Source organism: Cotesia glomerata, linkage group LG5 (genome assembly GCF_020080835.1).
Source record: "Cotesia glomerata isolate CgM1 linkage group LG5, MPM_Cglom_v2.3, whole genome shotgun sequence".
Taxonomy (NCBI): Eukaryota; Metazoa; Arthropoda; class Insecta; order Hymenoptera; family Braconidae; genus Cotesia; species Cotesia glomerata.
In genome coordinates, this window is record NC_058162.1 from 14,069,681 (window position 1) to 14,079,386 (window position 9,706).

Sequence of the window (9,706 nt, forward strand, 5' to 3'; positions counted from 1 at the left end):
TTTCACCTTCTGTAGCAGTTTTCTTTGAATTTTTTGAGTTGCTTCCGGGACTGAATGCAGATTTAAAAACCCGAATCCGTTTATCTTTGCCAGAATTTCGGTTTTTTAATTCTGTTATGTCATCTAGTATAAGAAATATTAAAAATTAGAAATCATTTTACTGAAAGAATAACCCCTATTAAAAAGATTTAAAACGATTCAACCCATGCAAAATGTATATCTATATATTTGTCAAGTTGAATTGTTTTTAGTTGCTTTGAGCCATTTCGAATCGATTTAAATCTTTTTTTCCAATAAGAGAAATTTCATTCTTTTATAAATAATTCTGTCAACAATTAAACAGCATAGGAAAAGTATCCAAAGTATCATAATTTTTGAAAGTAAAATAAAAAAATTAATAGAAAAATTCAAATTTAAATAAATAAAAAACAAAAAATGTTTTTACTATTCATTTTTTTATCAGGCGTTTATTAATGTTTTGAGAATACAAAAAAAATTTTAAAAAGTCAAAAAATACAAAACTGAAAAAGTTATATGGTGTTGAAGTGGGGGGGGGGTACAGAAAAAATAGCTTGCCAATCTTGTCACGATTGCGAGCTTTCTAATGATCTGAAACAAAAAAATAAAAAAGATTATTAATTTATATAGATGCTGCAATCGTACTAACTAAGAAAAAGTAGAAAAACAAAAATTTTTACTATTTTTAAAAAATTCAAAAAGGTCCAAAAAATTTGAAAAAAATTTATCATTTTTTCGGACAGCCGTTATTCAGCAAAAAAAAATTTTTTTCCAATTTTTCTTAGTTAGTACGATAGCAGCATTTATATAAATTAATAATCTTATTTATTTTTTTATTTCAGATCATTATAAAGCTCGCAATCGTGACAAGATTGGCGCGCCATTTTTTTTATACCCCCCCCACTTCAACACCATATAACTTTTTCAGTTTTGTATTTTTTGACTTTTTAAATTTTTTTTTGTATTCTCAAAACATTTATAAACGCCTGATAAAAAAAAGGATGGTAAAAATATTTTTTGTTTTTTATTTATAGCACCCGAAAAAAACACCTCAAATTCGTGCTTCTACACTAGAATACCCCCTTAAATAAATTCAAAATTCAATAAAATTTACCATCACTGTCAATTATTTCCATGCTATGCTTAATGGATTCACCATGTTTCAGGAGCAAAGAACCATTGTACTTTTCAATATCATCATCACTGGTAACAGGCATAAGTCTTTTTCTTTTCTCGTCAGCATAATAAAGTTTGCTTTTTTCAATCACAATAAAATCTTCTTTATCCGAAGTAATCACACAATATTGCCTCATCTGTAAACAGGAAAATATTTATTAATAATTCTGTATGACACTGAAGTTAGCAGACGTCTAAAAATTTTTGATTTTTGTTTTTAATTAAATTACAACTAAAAAGATATTTTTAAGAAATAGCACTTATAGTTTTTCAAGTTTTTAACAAGTGATATTTTTTTAATTGTTTAATTGAAATTTTTGGATAAAAAAATTTCTAAAAATTTTGAAATGTCAGCTAACTTCATTTTCATTAATTCTGTTTAAATATAATTTTTAAGTAAGTTATTTTAAAATATTGATGTACCTTCAATTATTTCTACTAACACTATTTATGAATTTTCACTGTTTAAATATTAAAACCAATCACTTTGCAAATTATACATGTATAATAAAAATACGTGGCATGAATTAATTCACTTTATATAAAAAATACTACTTAATTTTATAGCAATCTTACTATCGGTCGCAGTCACAAGAAAAAATGAAGGTGTAATTGTTTCTCTGCAGGCTAAACACCGAACGACACAATGCAGCGAAAGCGTGTGGCTACTTACCGGTGCTAGCACGGCACATTAGAAGCAAATGCGCGGGACCACGGCACGTGGGTACTCCGTGTCGGCACGTGGACGTGACAATAGAAACGTACTTTTGTAACAGAACAGGACTGGACTGGTTGTAGGCGTTCGTGGGTTGTGCGGTGTGAAGGGGACTTGACTCGAGACACGAAATCGATGTTATCCGAAATAGTCCGAACCAATCTATTAAACGTATAGCCAGAAGTGATATTACAGCCGTTGTGTATTAAATATTCAGACAAAGAAAAAACTTTTAAAAATAACCTAGAAAGCGTCAGAACGACCATTTATTAGTAAAAAATATAAACAGATTCATTTTAATATAAAACTGTGAATAGTATTACATGTAATATAAGCTGCAGCTTATAACATTTGCTGAAATTTAATATTTTACAATCAACAATTATTAAAGGTAAGTAAATGAAAAAATTTTATTATTTTGTCTATGAAAATCCACGTGACAATAATAATGCAATATAATTAAGAAGAAAGTCAACATGAAATTTTTATAAAATATAAAAAAGTAATTTCGTTTTTCGTGTATTTCGAATTTAAAATTTGCCAATAATTATTTAAAAAATCGACAGTTGTTATTTCACTTCAGTACCGTTAGTACACTTATTTATAATTAAGTATACTAATGGTACTGAAGTTAAATAACACTGTCAATTTTTTAAATTCTTACAACAAATCAATGGCAATCATCAAAATTTTTAAAAATTTTCCACTAATAATTTTTTTAATTTACCCATGTGAAATTTTTTTATTAAATTTTTTAATATTAATTTTATTGTCATAAAATTATAAAAAACTTCGAATGTCTGTCAACTTCAGTTTTATATATGCTTATATAATGTGCAGTTAGCAATTTTTGTAAATCTTTCAAATAATTAACAGCACAGTTTTAACGACAATGTGGTAAATTTAACAAAATAAGTTTTTTTTTTTTCATTCCAGCATGCAATTTTTTGATAGTACTCTTATATTAATAAAATATTTCATAAATTTTATCAAAAACATTGTCAGATTCGTAAGAATCAACTATTGTGGTCATAAATTATGTAGATATATTGTTGTAAATTTTTTTTTTTTTTAAATATTAAATATCTATAAATATTAAAGATCTAAAATATTAAATTATTGGTTTAGGTAATAGCAAATAATGAAAAAGTCATTGAGCAACGAAAGAACTGCGGTTTACAGAAGAAAGAAACGAAAATTATTGAACTTTATGACTGCATTTCCTCCTGGAGAACGACCGCCTATACCAAATAATTTTTTTAAATTCCCGGTAAGTTTGAACTATTTTAAATTATTATAAAATAAAAATTATGAAACTTTCATACAGCTAATTAACAAAAAAATTCAAAGTTAAGTTAAACTTCTTGGGTGAAAACAGTGATAAAAATAAGAAATTGCACATAACAAATTTTTCAACACTGTTCGTTAACATTAAGGGCCAGTTTTTCAACCCCGGGTTTAAGTATTTTATCATTGTGAATATATCTATATATAATAGATATATATATATATATATTCACAATGATAAAATACTTAAACCCGGAGTTGAAAAACTGGCCCTAAATGTATATATGTATAATATAATTATTAAATTGGTACTCGTGACGCATATAACTTAAGCTTCAAGCATATGGTAATTTGGGCTCTTTGTTGACAAAATTTATTTTATTTTCCTAGTTCTCAACCAACTTAAGATTACTACTTAGTCAGAAGTAGTTTTTAGAAATACTATAACAATATAATTAATACAAAAGCATTTAAAAATAATAGTTAATTTTTTTTTATTTCGTGCATTCAATAATGTTTTAATAAAGTTTTTGCATTGTCCTAAAGCATTTATCATACCTAAGAGTACTGTAGGGTAAACGAACATGTAAATTACCATTATAAATACAATTATTATTGTTGTCATCATACATTCAAAAAAATCTTTTTTTTGTTTTAACAAATTTTTGTGTATTCTCGACATTAACACGACATTGTCATTTTTACTTCTTAATTATAATCTCATTAAGGAGTATGAAATACTGACGAAGCTTAACTATGAAAAAAACATAAATTATTGCTTCATTATTGTGTCAGGTCTTAAAGTAGTGTTTTTGGACTGGTATTTTTTTTAATTTACAAACAAATTTGAAAACATCAAGTATTACAAAATTTTGATTTATAGAAAATTGTCTTAATTTGCAAAATCCAACATTTTTAATCCAATGATTTTTCAAAAATTTAAACTTTTCATCAAGTTTTTTATGCGATTAAGTTATGAAGTAGACTGACTTTCATTGACGCTTTTTTTCTAATAAAAAAATTAATGTTTTTTCTCAAGAAAAATGCCTGTCGGTTTCAAATAACCATACAAATTTGTGATTCTTATCTTTTCCCCCATATATAACACCTGTGCTGGAATGATATTTTTAATTACAATATCTTATAGTTAGTATGGTCAACTGATTTGATATTTTATCAGTGCATACATTTTATATTCAATTACCCAAATCTCGAAAACTTCTGAACATTTTAATTGAAAAATCTTTTTATTCTTACGTTTATTTTTAGAGACACTTTAACGTGGATTAAAACATTTTATAAGAATGCAGCCATAATATTCATCTTTTTACGGTATTCGTCGAGATACTTATTTTAAACTCGAATTTTCTTTAAAATTCGATTTTTGTCAATTTTATATAATGAGAAAGAATTTTTTTTTAATATTTCAATTTTTGCTAAACTTTTAATTTTTGAAAAATTGGAATTTTTAATTTAAAAAATTTTATTTTTAGTCAATTTCATAAAAATTAAACTGTTATATTATATTAAGGTGATTCAAAAAGCTTTTTAATTTTTTATTAACTCTTACCCTCTCAAATGTTTCTATTTGATATAAAAAAAATCGTCACCAAAGATGAGCCCTATGCTCAACTCTACGGGGTCGCTTTTTTTATTTTAGTTTCCCATTTAATGAACATGGGAAAAATTTTTTTTGTTTGAAATTGAATATATACACATAATTTACGCAATTTTTTACAAAAAAACGATTTTATATTTTTAAAGTAGAGTTTAAAGTAGAGTACAGCCATTTAAAAATTTCGGAATTTTAAAAAAGTAGTTGGCATTTGGGTCATTCCATGTCAGATCGACAAATAGTTGGAATCGATCTCTTTCGATTATGGACAAATTTTTATCAGATGTTTTCGTTTATCATAAAACAAAATGTCACGAAAATTATATTTATTAAAAATTGATTTTTCTATCAATTATTCAATTGAAATTTCAATCAATAATTAAAAAATTAAATTTATTAACTGAAAAAATTTTTTTTCTTGATCTGGAGAAAAATTCTTGAACTAAGAAATTTATATTGCTTTAATAAGTAAATTTTATTTGATTCAAGAATTTTTCGTCTTGATTCAATACAATGAATTTCTTCAAAGTTATAAAAATTTATTGTTTAATTAATATTTGTCAGCAAATGCTAAAATTGAAAATTTATTATTCAACCAAAACAATTACATCCTATCGTCAAAATTGTGTGGTTGTTAAAAAAATTAAAATTTAATAATTGACAGTTAAATTTTTAATATTGATAATTTTGAATATTAAAATTTATAAAAAAATATTGAAAATCTACAGAATGATGTACAAAGTCTAGAGTAATATGACTTGACTTTGGCATTTTTTTAAATTAATAATTATGTGTAAAAAATAGTTAATTTTTATCAAAACACTATATTAAAAAACATAAATTATATAAATATTAAACCGTCACACTTCATCATTATGTTGATTTAGCTTATGAGAATGATGAGATGTAAAGTAGCTCATCGGTCGTATAGTGTAAGGGGTTAGGTATCGGTCTAGCAAGCGCGCGGCTCGGGTTCGAATCTCGGATAGGACGAATGCAATTTTCACTTTATTTCTATGATTCGCGAAAGTTAGGTCTAAATAAGAGTCAAACAGTCTGAATTTGCGTTAGCTCTATATCTAAAATCAAATAAAAAATTTGAAAACGGTTCACCCTAAAGGCCATCCCTGCAACTTCCCGCTAATTCCATTTTCGGGCGTTTAAAATTGTCTTATGACATTTTAAAGATTTTTGAGCTCAAATTATAATTTATGTGATACTAGCGTACCCAGCCCGCTTCACCGGGCTATATTTGAGCATACGGGAATTAAATTATTAACAAAATACATCAATCAATATAATAATGAAACCGCCACAATAAAAATTATCATTTGTCCTCAATTTCATTTTGAACTTCCCGCTAAGAAAATCGAAGATTTTCAAAAATCGGGAAGTTATTGGTTTTACCCCGTTTTTCGAAAATCGAGTTTTCATCAGATCTCGACGTTTTGAAAGGGCTTGACCAAACTTAGATTTTCAATACACTTTGAACCGATTTGAGCCGGTAGATTTTGAGAAATCTCAAAAAAACTACAAAAAAAAATATTGTTGTCAATATTTTGGCATATTAATGTCATTGACAATTCCAAAAAAAAAGTACTCCGATCACCGCTAAACTTTACAGGATTACTCGCCAGGTCAATCTGGAGATTTCCTGAAAGTTTCATTGAAATCGGTGCAGCCGTTTCGGAGCCTATATGGAACATACCCACACACTTTCTTTTTATATATATAGATTTTGAGATCACTGAGTTCGAAGAAATAATATTTCTATGCATTTGAGCTCTCCCAGCTTAAAAGTCTGATAGAAGTTTCATAGAACACTATTTTTGGAATTTTCAAACCGCAATAACTTTTGAATGGATCAACCAATTTTCACGCGGTTGGCGGCATTCGACGCAGTTTTATCATCTCCATAAGTTATTTTCAAGTTTTCATTGATCCAACCAAAAATTTCGGAGTAATCCCGAAAAACACTTTTCGGTTTTCTTTCGTTCACGATATCTCTTGAACGAATTAACCGATTTTGACCGGATTGGCGGCAATCGGCGTGGTTTTTTAAGGTTGAGAGCTGATTAGTTTTTGGAAGTGATTGGTAAAGCCATTTAAGAGATTTTTTGAAAAAATATTTTTTTTGAAATTTTTCGTTTCCGATATCTTACGAACGAATCAACCGATTCGAATCGGTCCAACGGTGATCGACGTGGTTTTTCTAGGTTAAGAGCTGTTTAGTTTTTGGAAGTGATTGGTAAAGCCATTTAAGAGATTTTTCGAAAAATATTTTTGAAATTTTTTCGTTTTCGATATCTCACGAACGAATCAACCGATTTTGACCGGTCCAACGCTGATCGACGTGGTTTTTAAGGTTAAGAGCTGATTAGTTTTGGAATCAATCGGTAAAGCCGTTTAAAAGTTATGTCAAAACGATTTTTCAAAAATTTTGTTTTTGAGATTTCTTAAAATCTAGCAAACCGAATCGATTCAAATTTTCACGAAATTTAATGGAAATGATACTCTTTGGATCGCCACCGATTTCGATCCAATCGGCCAAGCCGTTCAAAAGTTATAAGAGGTTTACATACATACACACACACACACACACACACACACACACACACACACACACACACACACACACACATACATACATACATACAGCCGCACGGACACCATCGCGGGAATAGTCAGGGAAGCTTCCTAGGACCTCAAAACGTCGAAATCTGATGAAAACTCGATTTTCGAAAAACGGGGTAAAAACAATAACTTCCCGATTTTTGAAAATCTGAGGAAGTTAAAAATGACGCTTAAAAAATTAATTTTTTTCTTATCAAATAGCATGAGGCAGACTTGAAAATTGACTAGGGCACAGTCCTGGTAACCAGGCATGAGCTAGTCGTGGTAACTAAGGGACTCAGGGGTTCAAAATCGGATCTAATTTTTATTTTCATCAGGTCCTAAAGCGCCGAAAACGGAAATTTGTAGCGCTTGTGGGACCAAAACCGGACTTACTTAAACATGGAAACAGGCTCTAGTTTGAACCCCTAAGTCCGAAATAGATCCGATTTTAGAAGGTTCTAAATGGGCTCTAAATTTCGACGGGAAGTTCTGCCAAAGGAAAAACAATAATAAATTTTTTTCAAAAGATTTTTTTGCAAATTCAAAATTTTTTCAGTTTTTCAATTTTGTTTTTGTAATATCTCGAACGCTATTGTAGATTTAGTAATGACCTTTTGTTTGTTTAAGAGGGGATACTTAGGGTCATTGAAAAAAAAAATTTTGGAAAAAAATATATCAGACTTGATATAGCTTGATATGCTTATATCTAGTTTTACATTATTTTTTAATAGGTCCTGATATGCCCTGATATAACTTTATAAAGTTATATATTAGACTGATTCAGAATAAAAAAACTTTTTTTTTTTTTCGAGTAAATACATCTAAAAAGTTTTTTTGTTAGACCAAAAAAAACCTCCTAAAAGATGAGCTTGATATCTTGAAAATTGAGCTGGCGCATGGAGGGGTTCCTTTTCCCATTTAAAATACATTGAAAAAAACTTTTTTCTTTTTTTCATTGTAAATCATCGAAAAAATTTTTTCTTCAAATTTCCTTTTTTGGTATCTTGTAGGAAATTAAATTCTCTACAAAAAAAGTCTCTTTCATTTTTGGCTAAAATGCATAGGAAAAAAGTTACAGGGCATTAAAAAACAAAAATTATAAAAAGTCAAAAATAACTTATTTTTTTTTATTTTTGACAACAAATTATTTTATTTCGTAAAATTCTTTACTTAATTCATCTATATTCAGTCTGTCAATTATATTTAAATTTGATCTACGTACAGAAGAAAAATAGTATATTACAACCCAAGGCCAGAAAGTTGGATTTCCTGGCGTATGTGATATGATGGCCGAGGCGTAGCCGAGGCTATCATATCACATACGTCAGGGCATCCAACATTCTGGTCATGGGTTGTATACTATTTTTCTTGCTCTCCAGCTGAAAGTACGCAACCCCGGGAAGGGTTTTGCAAAACCGAGGCGAAGCCGCGGTTTTGCTGGGGTGAGGCGCCGCCCGACTTTTGTAAAGCCGAGGCGAAGCCGAGGTTTTACTGGTCGGGGCGGGCATAATAAAAAGTAAAAATTAATAAATAAAAAAATAAGTTATTTTAAAGTTTACTAACAAACGCTCTGATGAAGAGAGATAACATGCACAGAACTTGTCACAAATATTTAAACTCGATTTAATAACAAAATTAATTTCGGCTAGGAGAGCAAGAAAAAAATTTGAAAATGTGGGGCAAAATGGGCCACCTTCATTAAATTTTTATAATATGAGTTTTTCAACTCGTTTTACTTTTTTTGTCCTTTTACTGAATTTATGGTATTAATTTTTTTGCGTATATCGAAATTAAAAAATTGAGAAAAGTGGGGTAAAACAGTCCCCCCAAAAAACTAAATATATTTCTTACTTGTTTTATAATTTGGATTTTTTTGTTATGTATTCAGTATAAAAAATTAGGATAAACAGTAGACCCTAAAAGCCATCCCTGTAACTTCCCACTAACTCCATACCTACACTGATAGAAAAACAATCTTGATTCAAGAAACTTTTTTTCTTCAAAACTTGAACTCTTGAAACTAGATATAGATATATTTCTTTCAAGAATTTTTGTCTCTTGGTTCAAGATAGGCGATAACATTGATTCAAGATGTTACCGACTTGTGTTAAGAATGGCTTTTTTTTTGAGTCATTAATTAATTTACTTATTTCCAAGAAATAATTTTTATTTGGTATAACAATTAAAGACTATTTAGTTTTTGAAATATACTTTGATGAATTATTTTAAGTTTTTTAAACGATAATGTTATTTTGATTGAAAAACTTAAATGTATCGAT